At 39.2% G+C, this 21,462-nt stretch overlaps 1 protein-coding gene across 2 annotated transcripts in view; it reads left to right on the forward strand.

Moving 5' to 3' along the window:
• The window catches only part of ADAMTSL1 (ADAMTS like 1), a 1,072,914-nt gene that overhangs the window by 36,215 nt on the left and 1,015,237 nt on the right, over positions 1-21,462 (forward strand). The window contains exon 3 of one of the 2 annotated variants that reach the window (XM_078369765.1): positions 17,921-17,985. The gene's annotated coding sequence lies outside the window, so the exon portion shown is untranslated. Of the gene's footprint in view, positions 1-17,910; positions 17,986-21,462 lie in introns of those variants that run through there. The other variant, XM_078369768.1, reaches the window with a different exon arrangement.

Below are 21,462 nucleotides of genomic sequence, written 5' to 3' on the forward strand. Positions count from 1 at the left end.
AAGAGTCCTGCATTTCTTTTGGTGGTGGTTTGCTGTTCATTTTTATTCTCTTGAGACTTTTTAAAACTTATTACGGTGATTGCAGAGTATCCTACACTTTACAGATATTTAAATCCCCTTCTAAAGTATAGCCTTTCTGGTGTTTCTACTGAATGTCCGAAGTGGTCAAGACTTTCTGTCTCATCTTGTCAGGAATATAATACCTCCTATTACTTTTTGTTTCATATATATTTTTCATTGGGTTCATTGAGCTTTTTCTATCATCAAATTCAGAACAAATTTCAGCCATTATTTCTCCCAAAATTTGTATTGAACAGAACTCCTTCTGTTCTCCCACTTCTTGGACTGTAAATATGCATATGTTAGACCCCTTGTTATTATCTAACACATCACAGAGTGATCACACATCACATTCATTTTTCAGCTCAGCCCCAGGTGAGCTCTGGAAACCATTCAGTTCATAACTCCTGAGCTGCTGCTTACCAAGTCCCTTGATTTTCTACCCTCTGCATAAGATCTTAGTATTCAGCTAAGACTCAAGAAGACTTCTATGCAGATTTTAGAAACTACTTTTCTGCATAGGGCTCCCTGAACTTCCTTGCAACTTTTAGCTATTTTAGGCTTCCTGAAGTCTGATTCTCTATCTCCTTAAGTTAGTAAACCTGCCACGCCATGCTTGGGAGACCCCCACCTTCCTTCATGGTCTGCAATATGATTTCAAGCAGAAAGCAAGCATAATTGTGGGAATCATATTTCTTTTTTCTTTTTCCTCAGAGATCAGAATCCTGCTGCGCATGTGGGCCAATGGCTGCAAACAGCTGTTTCGTTCCCCCCCCCCAGCTTTCTAATTATTTATTTGAGGAAGGGAAATCAAGCCTTTGCTACATCTTCACAGCTGAAAGTAGACTGTGCAGCTGGGATTAAGTTGAGAATATAGAGGTGGAGTGAGTATTCTGAATTATCCAGGTGGGCCCAATGTAGCCACAGATGCCCTTTATAATTGAAAGGAGGCAGAAGAACCAGTCAAAGAGAGAGAGATGATGGCAGATGCAGAGTGGAGTGCTTTTGAGAAAAGGAGTTCTGGCAGCTTCTAGGGACTGGAAAAAGCAAAGGAAAGATGAGAGATTTTCCTTTACAGCCTCCGGAAGGAATGCAGCTTTGCCAACATCATGATTTTGCTGTTGTAAGACACATTTCAGACGTCTGCCCTCCAGAGCTGTAAGAAAATAGATTAGTGTTGCTTTAAACCACTGTTTGTGACTATTTGTTACAGCAACAACAGGAAACTAATACAGTTTTTTCTTAATTATACTTTAAGTTCTGGGGTAACTGTGCAGAATGTGCAGGTTTGTTACAAAGGTATACCTATGCCATGGTGGTTTGCTGCATCCATCACCCCGTCATCAACATTAGGTATTTCTCCTAATGCTATCCCTCCCCAATCATCCCACTGCCTGCTATCCCTCCCCTAGCTCTCCACCCACCAACAGGCCCCAGTGTGTGATGTTCCTCTCCCTGTGTCCGTGTGTTCTCATTGTTCAACACCCACTATGAGAACATGCAGTGTTTGGTTTTCTGTTCCTGTGTCAGTTTGCTAAGAACGATAGTTTCAGCTTTATCCATGTTGCTGCAAAGGACATAAACTCATCCTTTTTTATGGCTGCATAGTATTCTATGGTGTATATGTGCCACATTTTCTTTATCCAGTTTATCATTGATGGGCGTTTGGGTTGGTTCCAAGTCTTTTCTATTGTGAACAGTGCTACAGTAAACAAATGTGTACATGTGTCTTTATAATAGAATGAGTTATAATCCTTTGGGTATATACCCACTAATGGGATTGCTGAGTCAAATGGTATTTCTAGTTCTAGATCCTTGAGGAATCACCACATTGTCTTCCACAATGGTTGAACTAATTTACACTCCTACCAACAGTATAAAAGTGTTCCTATTTCTCCACATTCTCTCCGGCATCTGTTGTCTCCTGATTTTTTAATGATCACCATTCTAGCTGGTGTGAGGTGTTATCTCAGTGTGGTTTTGATTTGCATTTCTCTAATCAGTGATGATGAACTTTTTTTCCTATGTGTTGGCTGCATAAATGTCTTCTTTTGAAAAGTGTCTGTTCATATCCTTTGTCCACTTTTGAATGGGTTTGTTTTTTTCTTGCAAATCTGTTTTAGTTCTTTGTAGATTCTGGATGCTAGCCCTTTGTCAGATGGGTAGATTGCAAAAATTTATTCCCATTCTGTTGGTTGCCAGTTCACTCTAATGAGAACTTCTTTTGCTGTGCAGAAGCTCTGGAAATTAATTAGATCCCATTTGTCTATTTTGGCTTTTGTTGCCATTGCTTTTGGTGTTTTAATCATGAATTCCTTGCCCATGCCTATGTCCTGAATGGTACTACCTAGGTTTTCTCCTAGGGTTTTTATGGTGTTAGGTCTTAGTTTTAAATCTTTAATCCATCTGGAGTTAATTTTTGTATAATCTGTAAGGAAGGGATTCAGTTTCAGCTTTCTGCATATGGCCAGCCAGTTTTCCCAGCAATATTTATTAAATAGGGAATCTTTTCCCCATTGCTTGTTTTTATCAGGTTTGTCAAAGATCAGATGGTTGGAGATGTGTGGTGTTATTTCTCAGGCCTCTGTTCTGTTCCATTGGTCTATATCTCTGTTTTGTACTAGTACCATGCTGTTTTGATTACTGTACCCTTGTAGTGTAGTTTGAAGTTGGGTAGCGTGATGCCTCAAGCTTTTATTTATTTATTTTTATTTTTTATTTTTGCTTAGTATTGTCTTGGCTATGCAGGCTCTTTTTTGGTTCCATATGAAGTTTAAGGTGGTTTTATTCCAATTCTGTGAAGAAAGTCAATGGTAACTTGATAGAGATAGCATTGAATCCATAAATAACTTTGTGCAGTATGGCCGTTTTCATGATATTGATTCTTCCTAATGAGCATGGAATGTTTTTCTGTCTGTATCCTCTCATTTCCTTGAGCAGTGGTTTGTAGTTCTCTTTAAAGAGGTCATTCACATCCCTTGTTGGTCGTATTCCTAGGTATTTTGTTCTCTTTGTAGCAATTGCGAATAGAAGTCACTCATGATTTGACTCTCTTTTTGTCTATTAGTGGTATATAGGAATGCTTGTGATTTTTGCACATTGATTTTATATCCTGAGACTTTGCTGAAGTTGCTTCTCAGCTTAAGGAGATCCTGGGATGAGACAATGGGGTCTTCTAAATATGCAATCATGTCATCTGCAAATAGAGACAATTTGACTTCCTCTTTTCCTAATTGAAGACCCTTTATTTCTTTTTCTTGCCTGATTGCCCTGGACAGAACTTCCAATACTATGTTGAATAGGCATGGTAAAAGAGGGCATTCTTGTCTTATGTCAGTTTTCAAAGGAAATGCTTCCAGTTTTTTTCTATTCAGTATGATATTGGCTGTGGGCTGGTCATAAATAGCTCTTATATTTTGAGATATGTTCCACTGATACCTAGTTTATTGAGAGTTTTTAGCATAAAGGGGTGTTGGATATTACCATAAAGGCCTTCTCTGCATCTATTGAGATAATCATATGGTTTTTGTCTTTGGTTCTATTTATGTAATGGATTATGTTTATAGATTTGAGTATGTTGAACCAGTCTTGCATCACAGGGATGAAGCTGACTTGAGTGTGATGGATAAGCATTTTGATGTGCTATTGGATTCAGTTTGCCAGTATTTTATTGAGGATTTTTGCATCAATGTTCATCATGGATATTGGCCTGAAATTTTCTTTTTCTGTGTGTCTCTGCCAGGTTTTGGTATCATGATAATGTTGGTCTCATAAAATGAGTTAGCGAGGATTCCCTCTTTTTGTATTGTTTGTAATAGTTTCAGAAGGAATGATACAAGCTCCTCTTTGTACCTCTGGTAGAATTTGGCTATAAACCCATCTGGTCCTGGACTTTTTTGGTTAGTAGGCTATTAATTGCTGCCTCAATTTCAGACCTTGTTATTGGTCTATTCAGGGATTTAACTTCTTCCTGGTTTAGTCTTGGGAGGGTGTAAGTGTCCAGAAATTTATCCATTTCTTCTAGATTTACTGGTTTATTTGCATAGAGGTATTTGTAGTATTCTCTGATGGTAGTTTGTATTTCTGTGGAATTGGTGGTGATATCTCCTTTATCATTTTTATTGCATTTATTTGATTCTCTCTCTTTCCTTCTTTATTATTCTAGCTAGTGGTCTATCTATTTTGTTGATCTTTTCAAAAAACCAGCTCCTGAATTTATTGATTTTTTTGAGGGGCTTTTGTGTCTCTATCTCCTTCAGTTCTGCTCTGATCTTAGTTATTTTTGTCTTCTGCTAGCTTTTGAATTTGTTTGATCTTGCTCCTTTAGTTCTTTTAATCGTGACATTTGGGTGTCAATTATAAATCTTTCCTGCTTCCTCTTTTGGGCATTTAGTGCTATAAATTTCCCTCTAGACACTGCTTTAAATGTGTCCCAGAGATTCTGGTATGTTGTCTCTTCTTTCTCATTGGTTTCAAAGAACATCTTTATTTCTGCCTTCATTTCATTATTTATCCAGTAGTCATTCAGGAGCAGGTTGTTTAGTTTCCATTTAGTTGTGTAGTTTTGAGTGAGTTTCTTAATCCTGAGTTCTATTTTGATTGCACTGTGGTCTGAGAAACTGTTTGATATAATTTCTATTCTTTTTCATTTGCTGAGAAGTATTTTATTTCCAATTATGTGGTCAACTTCAGAATAAGTGTGATGTGGTACTGAGAAGAATGTATATTTTGTGGATTTGGGGTGGAGAGTTCTATAGATGTTAATTAGGTCCCCAGATCAGAGTTCAAGTCCTGGATATCCTTGTTAACTTTCTGTCTCTTTGCTCTGTCTAATATTGACAGTGGGATGCTAAAGTCTCCCAATTATTATGTGGGAGTCTCTCTTTGTAGGTCATTAAGAACTTACTTCATGTTTCTGGGTGCTCCTGTATTGGGTGCATATATTAGAATAGTTAGCTCTTCTTGTTGTATTGATCCTTTTACCATTATGTAATGCCCTTCCTTGTCTCTTTTGATCTTTGTTTGTTTAAAGTCCGTTTTATCAGAGACTAGGATTGCAACCCTTGCTTTTTTTTTTTTTTTGCTCTCCATTTGCTTGGTAAATCTTCCTCCATCCCTTTATTTTGAGCCTATGTATGTCTTTGCACATTAGATGGGTCTCCTGAATACAGCACACCAAGGGGTCTTGACTCTTTATCCAATTTGCCAGTCTATGTCTTTTGATTGGGGCATTTAGCCCATTTATATTAAAGTTATTATTATGGGTGAATTTGATTCTGCCATTTTGATGCTAGCTGGTTGTTTTTCCCATGAGCTGATGCAGTTTTGTCATAATGTCAACAATCTTTACAATTTGGTATGTTTTTGTGGTGGCTGGTACTGGTTGTTCTTTTTCATGTTTAGTGCTTCCTTTAGGAGCTCTTGTAAGGCAGGCCTAGTGGTGACAGAGTCTCTCAGCATTTTCTTGCCTGTAAAGGGTTTTATTTCTCCTTCACTTATGAAGTTTAGTTTGGTTGGATATGACATTCTGGGTTGAAAATTTGTTTCTTTAATAATGTTAAATATTAGTCATCACTCTCTTCTGGCTTGTAGGGTTTCTGCCGAGAGATCCACTGTTAGTCTGATAGGCTTCCTTTTGTTGGTAACCTGACCTTTCTCTCTGATGCCCTTAGCATTTTTTTTCTTCATTTCAACCCTGGTGAATTTGATGATTATGTGTCTCGGGATTGCTCTTCTTGAGGAATATCTTTGTGGTATTCTCTGTATTTCCTGAATTTGAATGTTGTCCTGCCTTGCTATGTTGGGGAAGTTCTGGCCTGGATAATATCCTGAAGAGTGTTTTCCAACTTGGTTTCATTCTCCCCCTCACTTTCAGGTACACTGATCAAATGTAGATTAGGTCTTTTCACATAATCCCATATTTCTTGGAGGCTTTGTTCATTTCTTTTAACTCTTTTTTCTCTAATCTTGCCTTCTCACTTTATGTAATTGAGTTGACCTTCAATTTCTGATATCCTTTCTTTTGCTTGATTGATTTGGCTATTGAAACTTGTATATGCTTCACACAGTTCTTGTTCAGTGTTTTTCAGCTCCATCAAGTTGTTTATGTTCTTCCCTATGTTTGCTATTCTAGTTAGCATTTATTCTAACCTTTTTTCAAGGTTCTTAGCTTCCTTGCATTGGGTTAGAATATGCTTTTTTAGCTTGGAGAAGTTTGTAATTACCCACCTTCTGAAGCCTGCTTCTGTCAATTCATCAAACTCATTCTCCATCCAGTTTTGTTCCCTTGCTGGTAAGGAGTTGTGATCCCTTGGAGGAGATGAGTTGTTCTGATTTTTGGAGATTTCAGCCTTTTTGAGCTGGTTTCTTCCTATCTTTGTGTATTTATCTACCTTTGCTCTTTGAAGTTGGTGACTTTTGCATGGCGTTTCTGTGTGGATGTCCTTTCTGTTGATGTGAAACTATTTCTTTCTGTTTTCTAGTTTTCTTTCTAACAGTGAGGTCCCTCTGCTGCAGGTCTGCTGGAGTTTGCTGGAGGTCCACTCCAGACCCTGCTTGCCTGAAAATCACCAGCAGGGGTTGCAGAACAGCAAAGATTGCTGCCTGGTCCTTCCTCTGATAGATTTGTCCCAGAAGGGTACCTACCAGATGCCAGCCAGAGCTTCTCTATATGAGATGTCCGTCAGCCCCTTCTGGGAGGTGTCTCTGAGTCAGGATACATGGGTGTCAGGGAGCCACTTGAGGAGGCAATCTGTCCCTTATCAGAGCTCGAGCACTGTGCTAGGAGATCTGTTGCTTTCTTCATAGCTGACAGGCAGGGACATTTAAGTCTCCTGAAGCTGAACCCTCAACTGCCCCTTTTCCTGGGTGCTCTGTCCCATGAAGGTGGGGCTTTACTTATAAATCCCTGATGGGCTGCTGCCTTTTTTCAGAGATGCCCTGCCCAGCAAGAAGGGAGTCTAGTGACTCCATCTGCCTGCCTGCAGAGCCCTTGCTGAGCTGCCATGGGCTCAGCCCAGTTTCTGTGTAAACTTCCTGGTGACTTTGTTTACATAGGTGGGGTTAAAACCACCTTCCCAAGCCTCAGCAATGGCAGTTGCCCCTCCCCACACTGAGCTCAAACATCCCAGGTTGAGCTCACACTGCCATACTGGCTGTGAAAATTTCAAGCCAGTGGATCTTAGCTTGCTGGTCTTTGTGGGGGTGGGACCTGCTGAGCCAGATCACTTGGCTCCTTGGCTTCAGTCCACTTTTTCAGGGGAAAGAGCGGTTCTGTCTTGTTGGTGTTCCAGGTGCCCCTGGGGTATGAGAAAATAAAAACTGCTGTGGCTAAAACAGCTGCGCAGTTTTGTGCTGGAAACCTGAGGTGGTGGTGTGGGCACTGGAGGGAATCTCATGTTCTGTGGGTTGTAAAGACCATGGGAAAAGCACAGTATCTGAGCCAGAGTGCCAGAGTGTCAGGAAAACTCCCTAATGGCTTCCCTTGGCTAGGAGAGGGAATTCTCTGACCCCTTGCACCTCCCAGGTGAGGCAACACCCCACCCTGCTTTGGCTTTCCGTTCTTGGGCTGCACCCACTGTCTAACCAGTCCTAATGAGATGAACCAGATATCTTAGATGGAAATGCAGAGATCACCCACTTTCTGCATCGTTCTCACTGGGAACTGCACATCAGAGCTGTTAACCGATGCAGCCATCTTGCCAGCAATCCTCAGCTAATGCAGTTTTTAAGGAGACAAAGTTATTAGGTTGTTCTTACATTGAAATGCCTGAGTAATTTATAAAGAAAAGAAGTTAATTGGTTCATGGTTCTGCAGGCTTTATAGGAAGCATGATGCTGGCATCTCACCTTCTGAGGAGGCCTCAGGAAACTTATAATCATGGCAGGATGTGAAAGGGGAGCAGGTACATCACATGGCGAGAGCAGGAGCAACAAAAAAGGGAGGGGTGCCATGCGTTTCTAAACAGCCAGATCTTGCAGGTACCTTAGATGGAAAGGTATGGTACCAAGGAGATGGTGCTAAATCATTCATGAGACATTCACTCCATGATCTAATCACCTGCCCCCAGGCCACACCTCCAATATTGGGGATTACAATTCACCGTGAGATTTGGACAGGGACACATATCCAAACTATATTAGTTCCTGACTTCAAGGACACTATGATTAATGCTTAAATATTTTTCAATGGGCCTATGTTAACCAGTCTCAATTCGTTGTTCTTTGCTCTACATTAATATTTTCCACTTGCCAGGCAGTGGGGCACCATCACAACTTTACTATAGCTTTGTATCACCTGATACCACACCAGTAACTTTTGTGGACAGCATTATGTGAATCACCATGATACCAAGTACTACAACCTCTTCATTAGCAAATATATTTGTGACGATCACAAGTTTGAAATGCTAATTATATTCCTTTTGAATATGCATTAAAATATGCCATATCTGGCCAGGCACAGTGGCTCACACTTGTAATTCCAGCACTTTAGGAAGCTGAGGCAGGTGGATCACTTGAGCTCAAAAGTTCGAGAACAGCCTGGGCAAAATGGCGAAACCCCATCTCTACAAAAAATACATGCCAGGCATGGTGGCATGTGCCTGTAGTCCCAGCTACCTTTGAGGCTGAGGTGGGAAGATCTCTTGAGCCCAGGTGGTTGGTGGAGGTTGCGGTGAGCCAAGATTGTGTCACTGCACTCCAGCCTGTGTGACAGAGCCAGACCCTGTCTCAAAAAAGAAAAAAAAAAAAAGTCCTATCTACCAAAATTATTCTCCCTCATATCCCCATATGTGACTTGCACACCAATAATTTGGGACACCCAGCTGTACTCCACCCAGCATTCAGCAGGATTTTCACGTGCTGGAGCTTTATGTTGGAGACTGTAGCTTGCTTTGACAAGGCATGGGTCAAGCAGCATGACTACCCACCAGCATAGCAACCATGATCGAAGGATGCCAGAAACCTGGATTCTTGCTGATCTCCGATGCTATTAGGCACCAATCTTTAATCAACACTCCTATCCTAAGAGCTGGTAGGTAGGTGTAATTTGGAAGAGAAGCACAGGGTCTTGAACTGTTTGAAACACTCCCTCCCTCAGGCAGACTCTCTCAGTCTCTACTCCATGCTAATGTTTTTCTTGAATGAAAAACAGTGGGGGAAAAAAAACAAAACATTTTTTAAAAAAGAGATCTTAAGTCAACATTCAAACTCCTAGAATTTGGTGTTGATTTAGGTAAACTTACCAGATTCTGGCATATGCTAAATAAAACAATGACCTACAGCCTGTGGAAGACATAGCCCAGTTGAACGCATGATGCAAAGCCTCTCTGAATTTGCTGCAGGAATGAATTGGAACAGCATACAGGAGGCTAGAGTGCAGCTTTAGCAATTACACAGCTGATCAGATGAGGCCTCACTGAATTTGGCATGACTTTGAGGGCTGCGGTTTTTCTTGCAGTCCTCTTCCTTTTCCCCTCATGCAGGGGTAAGACATTCCCAGACAATCTCTGAGCTGTATATTCACACTTATTCTTCTACCTCGGGAACACTGGATTCTCTTCTCCCTCATCACTGACGTAGTCCAGAGTAACCACAGTAAGGAAGATGTTAAGAGTCCTCATCCTGTCCCTCTTAATCTAGTCTAGCAGAAAGAAGACGAGAGCCACGAAACCTAAATTACACACCTGGTTTAACCACATACTCACTATGTGAGCTTAAGTAAGATCTCAGACTTTTTTGAGTCTCTTTCCTTATCTACAAAATGTCAACAATAATACTTAAAATGCTAGTGGTTCAAATAAAATGATATGCTGAACAAAGGGAAAAAGACTATGTGAAAAATGTTTGTAAATGATAAAGTGCCTTTCCTTGCTCCATTATTGCCTTGGAGGAGATTGTCCTCTAGCATTTCTGTAGGCAAATAATTAGTGATTCCTTTATTTTCACAAATGTGGAGAAAAAAGAGTGGAGAAATCACATCCTGTTATTTCTGTCTTAAGACCCTTTTTCACATTTTCACCTTGAATCAACATCATCTGGCCACTGCTTCCCTTTCTGACTTGGTTTCCTTTTGCCTCGGGCCTATCTAGTCATACCAGCCTGTGGTATCTCCTCACACATAGCAAGGTCGTTTCCATCTCACAGCCTCTACAGCTTAGGCTTGCTTTGACTAAAGCTGTCTTCCTCCTGCAGAGATGGCTCCTTCCTTAAACCTCACCTTCTCAGAGACCTTTTCCTCAATTACTTTGTGTAAAGAGATCCTCTTGCTTCATAATTTTTTATAACAGTGCCCACTCTATTTCTCTCATATGGCTGATCATAAACTGTAATTAATCTGCATGGCAATTTGATGGCCAGTTTATTATCTGTTGTCAGGAAAATGTAAACTCTGTGAAGGCAGGGACCATTTTCTCTTTAGATATAATGGGAAAAAGCTCAAAGAAGCTTTCATTTTGGCAAAAGGCCCCTTGGTGATTTGGGGAGGGGCATGACACTGATGGGTGTCTGCTGAGCAAGAGATTTGAATCTTCTTCCAGGTTTCTGTTTGAGAGGATGCAGTCCTTCAGGGAACATAGCTAACATGGTATTCTTCCTCAGCACCCTCAGCATCAAGCCCAGGGCCTGGCACATAGGCCTCGGTATGTTGTGGTTTGGACAGAATGAAACCTGCCTCTCTTTTCTGTAATGGACTGCCCAGTGAGTGCATGGCTGCTCGCCCTATCCAAGAAGGCTGGCAACTCATGTTGACCTCACTGCCAACCTCAGTAACTCAACCTTTGATTTCTCTTCATTCCTGGAAATGCCTTTCATTTCCCCCTGTGCTGGCTTGCACCAAATCCTTGAGTCTGTGCATAGACAGCAGCAGCTCTCCAGCTTCTGTACAGGAGGGAACATTTAGGAGAACTTGTTAAATGTAGAAATAATCGATGATAACACAATAAAGCGAGCTAAGTCTAACATGCACCAGGCACTATTCCAAGAGTTTTGCATATATTAATTTATTTAATCCTTACAATAACCCGATGAGGTAGGTTACGATTACTTCTTCCATTATACAGCTGAGGAAACTGTGACATGGAGGGGATGAGTAATTTGTCAGTGACAGAGCTGGGCCACAAGCCCAGGCAGTCTGGCTCCGGGCACTCTGTGTTTAGCCATTCAGAATGCTATAAACATTGCAGTTCTTCAAGATAGATCTTCTGGGCTGATCATCAGCCTTCTCTAGGCAGATGGTCTATTTAGCCTTTAATTAAATGTTTAATGTCTTTTTTATGGAAGTAATGCATGAGATAAATTCTTCTTTAAGCAATTCATACATTCAAATAAAGTAATATTCCCCTTTGACCATCTTTTATAACCTTAAATGGCTCCTTCCTTCTCCAAGGGCAGCCATTATACCCAATTTTCTATCTATACTTCCTAAACATTTCCTATGCATTTGTATGCAGCTGTGTGTCAATCAAAAATATAAAATATTTCTGTGGTTTCTTTATCAATTGTGCATGTATAATAACATGTACAAATAATAATAATAATTGTATATATTAGGCTCTTCCTCTGAAAATGTGCATTTTGGTGGTCTGTGCCAGGTACAGGGTTGATACTAAACTCATACACAGCAGTATGGCCATGACTGTAGCTGTAATTCTGAAACACTTCGGTAATAATTTGGGAAATAGGTCCTGCTGCTCTACTAGGACCAGGGCCAACTTATTCATTAGGCACACTAGGCATAGTGCCTAAGGCCTATGATACATTCAGCCCCCTGATCCAAATATTTCGATTTTAGATTTTTAAAAAATAATGAATATAATAATGAAGATAAAATTAGGAATCTAAATTAAAAAGTAAAACAAAAAAAAGAGAAAAAAATTATGAATCTAGCCAAGATTATATCTGTCTTTATACTGACATAGTCATAAAATATAAATGTTGATATAATTTATAGGGGATGGGGTCCACAGAGGGAAAAGTACTTAGGTTAGTATTTAGGGCCCTGCCTGGGTCTTCCCATGGTCCAGCAAGTACAGGGCCAATGTCTGCCAAAGCATGGGTCTCCTGAGCCCTCTCTCTCTGTTTAGGCTGGAGTTTCTAGGTGTTAGGACTGGTCAAGGTGATTCTGTATGTATGGGTAAAATTTTTGAGTATCACTCATAACCACCTGTATTCCAAGGAGAAAAACATACTGTCTCATGCAGGGATATTTCTGATGCAAGGAACAGAAAGCTATGCAAATGTGCCTAAGCCAAACTAGGGGAATATGTGGGAACCTAGATCTGAAGAACAACCAGGACACATCGAGGCCTGGAACAGCATTAGAAGAGTTTCCAGAGACCCCAGTGACTACCCCTCTCTTCCTTTTCAGGCCATGTGGCCTCTCTTCTGCTCCCCTTGGCTTATCTGCTTTTGCCCTCTTTCTTTTTGATCCAGATTTTCACTTCTGCTTTAGAGCTCTGCCATAAATGTGATGTACCTCCCACAAAACAGTTTCTGTGTTTCTCATTTCAAATTCATATGTAAGACAGAATCTGTTTGGCCTAACTTAGGTCAGATGTTCATTGCTCATCCAATAAGCTAGGGCCATATGCCATGGAAATGGCAGCAGGGGTACTTTCTGTCTGGTTGTGCTTGCATAGACACTCCAGAATGTCAGTGTCATCCCATCCTTTGATTCTCCAGTCAACACACCCTCTGCCCACACATACAATGTCATTGATGGTCTTGCCTAACATGGGCTAGCCTTTCCATAAATAACTACAAACAGATTCCCTCTGTTTTCAGGGGCAGCAACCCACAGCCCCTTCCAGCTAATGCATGCAGGGATCATGCCATGGGCCAAGGCTCTGAGAGTGCATGAACTTTCCCTGAGGATGTTTGCTTCTGAACCCAAATTCACTTGCTAACAACTGCTTCTTTAAATGATCATTTTAACTGCTGTATAAAAAATAGTGGATAAAAAGAGTTTTAAAAAGTAGAAATTTTAAGTATATAGTGAGTCTTTGTATAATTTAGCAGCAAACAAAGAATTATAGGTAGAGGTGATAGACCCTATTTCTACAATTGGTCAAAGGCTCCAGCTAGTATTTATAGTTTAAAGAAATTATAAACTAAAAGGACATTCTTTTCAAGTGTATAATGAAAAATTAAGAATTCAGTTGACTTATTCCAAAGTATTTTTATGTCTTCCTTGAAACAAACTTGCTTTAGCTTCACATGTCTTAGAAAGTACTATTTTTTTGGATTCTAAAGCCATCATTTTGTCTGGGTTTATAGTGGGAAGATTCACTAATCTTTTTACTACCTTAAGACCAAATTCAGTAATTGCTCTAGGAAATCTGTGATTTCTTCTAGGCACCTACTCAGAAACAAGAGGGAATTGACCTCACAATTCTAGGGCACTTAATACATTCAGCCCCCACCCAACAAATATTTCAAACATTTTAAACTTTCTAAAAAATTAGAAGAAAAAAATGAACATAATAATAATGAATATAAAATAATGAATCTAGGCAATATTATATCTGTCTATGTCCTCAATACTTGGGTAGACCAAAAACTTAAGCTTCAAATTTATGAAGTTAATAAATCTAAGGTGGCAATGGGAGGAACATTTAATAAGGACAGAATTTACAAGGTTGGAGAACTTTGTTTCTAACTATAAATGGAAGCCTGAGAGGATGACTCAATGTGGCTATAATATGAAACTGAATGGAGTTGTTTTATTAATTACCTATAGATATCTGAATATGATACCATGTATTAAGGAAGCAGTTTATAAGATAAAACTCTGGACTTTAAAAATTTATAATCTAGTGGTCTGTGGAATCTGCAACTTCACCAAAAAGTGAAAGATAGTACTTGATTATAATGTTAAAACTTTTACTCAAATTATTTTCCATTCTGATCATGAACTATTTATATACACAAAACATGTTACGACAACTTAAAAAAAATATTCCCAGTGTGTCCCTGCAACACAGATGGTACCACATAACTCTGTAATGAAGGGTAATGTAAAATAAAGTCTTGGTGGAAATATTCTTTTGTTTTTCCATGAGGACGGACAGAATATGGTAATGAATGTACTGTAAGACCACATGTGCTACATACAATGACTTGGCACAAGGCGCCTGGCTTACAGGTGCTCTGGCAAGTGGGGTTGGGAAGCCTTCTTTCCTTTTGTATTTCTAATATCATGTGCATGAAATGATTTTAATGTGTTTTTTGTGTTGGAGTCTATACTGCAGGCAATCCCTTTGGGCTGAACAGTTTGCCTTTGAATGTGGTTTCTGGAAACAGGTGACAATCCCATTTTCTTACTTAAGAGGATCCTTTGTTCTGGGTGGTGCCAGGGATTGCTAGCTGGAGCAGCTCTCTTTTTCTTTTCATCAAAATTAAGGAAGGAAAATGTGAAATCAAAAAGTTACCTTAGAAAAGATAAGATTCAGCAATGTAGTTCTAATAAGATTATTCATGCCAAGGCCAGTGGGTCATAAAAGATAAGTAAAACTTTATAAATGACAAGGCAATTGTACACATTCTTAACAGCTTTTATCTAGAAATGTTCCAGTGTTTGTTTTTGAATCAAATGTATGCAGCTTTTGCTGTCGGAATGCAATCAGCCTTCAGGGAAGAAGATGGTCCTGTAATGATACAGCCAAATGTAAACCACAGGGATGTTGCAGAAGGCATTTGCCTTACCTAGATGCCCTGCTGCTCTGTTGGAAATGTATCTGCCTGGAATTGGAACATGGCCATCTAAGGGCTGATCTTTCAGCATGTGAAATAAAGAGAGGAAGGGGAAAAAAATAGTCATCTATACAACTGTGCTGAAATAAAACTGTTCTTCGTTAGAGTCTGACCATTCCCCATCGTGCATTCTCCTTCGATGATGTAAAGTCGTTCGGGTGTGCGAAGCCATACCATGAAGCACAGGAAATAGTTTAAATCTTTGGAAATGTTTTTAGGTTAAATAAATGGGGAAATTACTGTAGTTAAGTTGCCAACCACTTGAGAGTAATTTTTACTGGCAGATTTTTTTGTTGTTGTTGTTAATTGTCAGTGTTCCTCTGAAAACATACACAACCAAGGTATATTGCTATAGCCTGCTCCATAGGTCCAGGATATGCTTTTTAAAGAGGTGATTGTCTGTTCTTTGATTTCTTTCAAACTCAACTTAAACTTAGGCAGCCTTTTGGGAATACCAATTACTGAGTTTGGTACATTTGTCTGATCTGAGGGTGTGACTGGGATTTCTAGATACATGATGATAAACAGGTGAGATTTTAGGGGTTTTTGGTAAATGTCTATTATTGCCTTCAGTAAACCCAACAGACACATGTCTGAGTTACTTTGGTGGAAATGTTACACCTATTTTGTCAGCTATTCGATATAATGAATGCAAGGAAATCATGGAATATGGTTTTGATGACAAAATCTGAATTCAAATCAAGACAGAAAGAAGCTAATTGGCTAAAATTACTTGAAAAGCTGTAGTGTTCTTTAAGGCAGAAGTAACCAACATGCTTATTTAGCCTAAAAACAGCTATTTTTATACTATTTGAATAATTACCAACTCTTGATTATTTAGGTCTAGGCAAACTGGGCTTCCTGTTTCTCTCTCTCTCTTTGGCAATATCCTGGCATTTGACTGCCTGATTCTCCAAAGAGGCAGGGAAGATAAAAAAATTAATTGCAAGACACCTTATTGTTACAGTTCCAGTTCTTAGCCAGAACTGTGTACATGTCATTATTCTGACTTATGGTACATATCATTTGTTATTATAACTATTTGTTACTCTTTCTATTAGTCCCATTAGTCTTAGGGACACTGCATCATTTCCGCTCTCTATTCCCAGTACCTAGCAGATTGCTTATAAATAACCGGTTCTTAATTAATGTTTGCTGAACAGCTAAATACATAATAAAAGGTAAATATAAGGTTAAAATATGGCTGGGTAACTATGCCAACCCGTTACTATGTTAAAGTATGTTATTTAGAAAACCTAACAGCTTTATTGAAATATAATTTACATATCCTAAAATTCACTTGTTCAGAGTCTACAGTGGTTATTAACATATTAACAATGTTGTGAAACTATCATTACTTTCTGATTTTAGATCATTTTCACCATCTCAAAAAAAAAAATTCCAACTGTGACCATTAGCATTCATTCACTCTCATATCCTCCCCCTCCTCAGGCCCTAGCAACCCTAATCTATTTTGTCTCCATGGATTTGCCTATTCTAGACATTTTATACTATTAGAATCATATAATATGTGGTCTTTTGTGTCTGGTTCCTTTCACTAGGCATAATGTTTTCAAGGTTCATTCATGTTATACCATGAATCAATACTTTATTCCTTTTTACACCTTTTTATATCTACTGGATGGATATACCACATTGTCTGTCTGTTCATCAGTTCATGGATGTTTTGGGTGTTTCTACTTATTGGCTATTATGAATAATGAGGTTATAAACATTCATCGCTAAGTTTTGCATGGATGTATATTTTGAATTCCCTTTGATATACACCTAAGAGTGAAATTATTGGGTCAAATGATAACGCTATCTTTGACTTTTTGAGGAACTGCCAAAATGCTTTCCAAAGTAGCCGTGCCATTTTGTAATCCCACAAGCAATGTATGAGAGTTTGCATTTTCCCACATCCTCACCCACATTTGTTATCATCTGTGTTTTTTATTTTAACCATCCCAGCGTGTGTGAATGGTATCTCACTGTGGTTTTTGATTTGCATTTTCCTGATGACTGATGATGTCGAGCATCTTTTCATGTACTCATTGGCCATTTGTTAATCTTCATTGGAGGAATAAATGTCTATTCAAATTCTTTGCCCATTTAAAAGTTGGGTTATTTTTCTTTTTATTGTTTAGTTTTAAGAGTTTTTAACAAATATATTCTGGATATAAGTTTATATCAGATGCGTGTTTTAAAAATATTTTTCCTCATATATGGGCTTCATTTTTACTTTCCTGATGGTGTTCTTTGAAGCACAGGTTTTAAATTTTGATAAAGTTTAATTTATTTAGTTTTTCCTTTGATTGCTTATGCTGTAGTTGTCAAATCTAAAAAACAACTATCTAATCCAAGGTTACAAATATTTACACCTACGTTTTCTTCTAAGAGTTGTATAGTTTTAGCTCTTACATGTATGTCTTTAGCCCATTTTTTAATTCTTATATTTGGTGTGAGGTAAGAACCATTTTTTTTTGTAATCTAATTCATTCTTCTGCATGTGTCTATCTAATTAATAAAATACACTTTGAATATATTATTGAATGTATTAGCAAAAGTTGAATGATGTTCGAGAACATAATAAAACCTCAGTAATTCAGATTTGACTATACTCTAATAATTTGAATATGGACTTTTTATGTTAGTTATAAAGAAAGACTTTGCTAAGGAAATTATTAATAAACAGAATCACAGCAGAATGTTAGTACACATAGGAAATTCTTCGGCCAATCTGTTAACTGTAACCATTTGTTATCAAATCTTACTTATAATATTTTTATTTACTTATTAAAAATTGTATTGTACTTTAGTTTAGTTGGGCTTTCTAAATTACACAGAACAGAGATGTTCATCATTAACCTTAATTTAAAAAAATAGTTTCCTAAAATGAATCAGAAAGCTATCAGAATCTACCTGAGAAGGCTTTTTTGTTACTTAGTTCACGTTAGAGAAAGAAGGGAGGATTTTTGCTACAATAAGATGGAATTAAAATACATAGGAAGGAGAGCAGCTCCCCATGGCAAAATGCCCTAATTTTCTTCAGATAACTCATCCTGAGACTGCAGTACCTTAATGGCCTTCCTCTTGTTTCCATTCTCAGGAATAAAAGCACTCCTAATGGAACTGGAGCACAGAGGGTGAACAGAGCTTATAGCTTCCATATAGGTAAGTGGTGAAGAGGACAGAGGGCTGTGGAAAGGTTTCAGAGGAGAAGCTCTTCTCATGTGTAGGGAGTGGCCATGTGGAACACCCTCAAGAGCTGGAACTAGGGTTCCAGTAGTGGATAGACAAGGAGTAGAAGGACTGATGTCTCCCCACCTTTCTAACTTTATATGGATTTATTTTTTTTATGCTATAGCAAGAAATTACTGACACAGATTTGGGGGTTTTATATGTGTTACCTAACCTTTTTATTTTATGCATCCAGAGACACAGAGGGGGCAAGCACAGTAGGGGACACTCATCTTCTCTTTCTGATCAGTTCAGATGCCTAACTTTCATCAGTGAGGTCTGTACAGAGAGTCATTAGGCAACCAAGTGGTTTGTTTTCTTCTTCTGACTGTTATTCCTGGCCTCTATACTTGTCTCTGAGTTATGGGGCACTATGCTTATGTTACATCGAGACTTCTGGGGAATTGACTAGTCTTTCTGTAACTTGTATGTCTGTTTCTCACTAAATGGCTTCATTTTCTTCTGACTTTGCCTACTTAAACTCTCTTCTATGCAGTTTCTCCAACTCATTGATTCTGCACACTTACAGTTACTAATCACTTTTAACAGTCTGATATAACCTCTGTCACCCTTGATTCTACATCACAGTCCCTCTGCTTTCTTTCACCTTCCATTCCCCTGGCTCATTTCAGATTCCTGCAAGAGGGAACTGGGTCAGCTCAGCCTTTTGCACCAGTCCTCCTCATGTGTGCCTGACCAGCTTTTAGGTTGCTCATCATCAGCTCTCTAGCTCACCTGCTATGGCTGGGCATTAGGTTCATGAGGCTTACAATTGGCCACCTAAAGCCCACGAGGGAGAGTTAGTGACATGAGAGTACCTATGAATGTGGAAGCTCCATGATTTCCAGATCTAGAAATTGCCTACTATGCAATAATAAATAAATATGTTTAGCTTCTTGGTATATATAAATAAAGGTAGACACATTGGTTTCTTTTAAAATAAATAAAAATCAGTAATTTGATCATTCAGATTCACTACTTTAAATATTTCACAAATTCTTCGATGAACATCAATTAGTAAGGTTTTTATATACTTAACAGTTGAGTTATTTTAACCACCCATACTTTTTATATAATAGGAGAAATAGGACTCTGTGTCTTTGCCATTTTTCTCTAATGTTCCTATACAAGGGATCATTTATTTTCTTTTTCTTCTTTCCCTTTGTAAGAAAGTTCTTTTATAGGTAAAAGAATGTCATGGGCTGAACTGTGTCTCCTTAAAATGTATATGTTGAAGCTATAACCCCCTAGGTGATTGCATCTGGAGGTAGGACCATTAGGGAGATAATTAAGGTTAAATGAGAACATAAGAGTGGGGCCCTAGTTTGGATAGGCTGGTGTCCTTATAAGAAATGGAAAAGATACCATCCTCTCTGTGCCCTCTTTCTCTCTTTCTCTCTCTCTCTCTCTCTCTCTCTCTCTCTCCCTCTCTCTCTCTGTGTGCGTGTGTGTATCTATCTGTCTGTCTGTGTCTCTCTCCATGCAGAAACAGAGAAGAAGCTATTTGAGGACATAGTGAAGAAGGCAGCCTTCAACAAGCCGGAAAAAGAGGCCTGCTGTGGTCTGAATATTTGTGTCTCCTGTGAATTCATATGTTAAAACCTAATCACAATGCAATGGTATTAAGAGGTGGGGCCTTTAGTGGATGATTGGGTCTTGAGAGCTAGGACTACCCTTAAGAATGGGAACAGTGCCTTATCAAGGAGGCCTGAGGGAGCCTATTGGCTCCTTTTGCAATGAGAGGACACACAGAAGGCACCATCTGTGGTGAACAGGCCCTTACCAGACACTGAATATGCTGGTGTCTTGATCTGGTACTTCCCGGCCTCCAGAACTGTGAATAATAAATTTTTGTTCTTTATAAATTACCCAGTCTGTGACATTTAAAAATGTTAGCCCTAGTAGACCAATATACAATGTGAAGCAAAGATGGAATCAGTCCTAATTATCTCTAACTCTGATCTCAACTTTCTTCTTAGCCTTTATAAAATGAGCTTCTTTAATCATTTATTTACATGTTTATTACCAGTTTCCCTTCCCTTTTTGCAATGTAAACTGCTTGATGAGAGGACCTGCCTATCTTGGGCACAGCTTTACCCACCCCAGGCACACTGTAGACCAATACATATTTAATGAATGAATGCATTAGTGACAGAATCATTCTGGTATACCTTTATGCGTGAAAACATGGGAGTTTTTTTACAAATATTAGTACTACTTGACCCAGATAACCATTCATTTCTTTAAATGAAGCTTTCTATATTTGGCTCTTGATTTAATCTTCTTCTTCTTTTTTTTTTTTTTTTTTTTAATGAGACGGAGTCTTGCTCTGTCACCAGGCTGGAGTGCAGTGGCGCAGTCTCGGCTCACTGCAACCTCTGCCTCCCAGGTTCAAGTGATTCTTCCGCCTCAGCCTTCCGAGTAGCTGGGACCACAGGCACGTGCCACCATACCTGGCTATTTTTTTTGCATTTTTTAGTAGAGACAGGGTTTCACCATATTGGCCAGGATGGTCTCGATCTCTTGATCTTGTGATCTGCCCGCCTTGGCCTCCCAAATTGCTGGGATTACAGGCATGAGCCACCACGCCCAGCCGATTTAATCTTTTACCTCAGGGGCTGCTTCTTCTCTATCTTCTTTGGTACCTCCTTTTCTCGCTGATGTAAAAAACTTGGGAATTCAGGTGTCAGTTCTCTTCCCACATCTCTTCTTCAATAGAATTTAGATTGATTTTTTTAACCAGATTACCTGGGTCAAAATCCTGGCTCCACTATTTTCTTTCTTTTTTCTTTTCTTTTTTTTTTTTTTTTTGAGACATAGTCTCACTCTGTTGCCCAGGCTGGAGTGCAGTGGCACGATCTCAGCTCAGTGCAACCTCTGCCTCCCAGGTTAAGGCAATTCTCTGCCTCAGCCCCCCTGTAGCTGGGATTACAGGTGCCCACCACCATGACAGGCTAATTTTTGTATTTTTTTGTAGAGATGGGGTTTCACCATCTTGGCCAGTCTGGTCTTGAACTCCTGACCTTGTGATCCAACTGCCTTGGCCTCCCAAAGTGCTGGGATTATAGGTGTGAGCTACTGTGCCCGGCCAGCTCCACTATTTAAATAGGTGTATAAGGTTGGGCAAGTTAATTAGCCTCTCTGTGCCTCGGTATCCTTATCTGTGAAATGAGGCTTGTAGATTCTACAAGCCTAGGCAATACAAGGGGACCTTGTCTCTACAAAAAATAAAAAATGGAAAATTAGCTGGGCATGGTGGCATGCACCTGTAGTCTTAGCTACTGTGGAGGCTGAGATGGGAGGAGCACTTGAGCCCAGGAGTTTGAGGCTCCAGTGAACTATGATTGTACCATTGCACTCCAGCCTGGGCAAAAGAGTGAGACCCTCTCACACACACACACACACACAAAG

The sequence above is a fragment of the Callithrix jacchus genome, chromosome 1 (genome assembly GCF_049354715.1).
Source record: "Callithrix jacchus isolate 240 chromosome 1, calJac240_pri, whole genome shotgun sequence".
Lineage (NCBI taxonomy): Eukaryota > Metazoa > Chordata > Mammalia > Primates > Cebidae > Callithrix > Callithrix jacchus.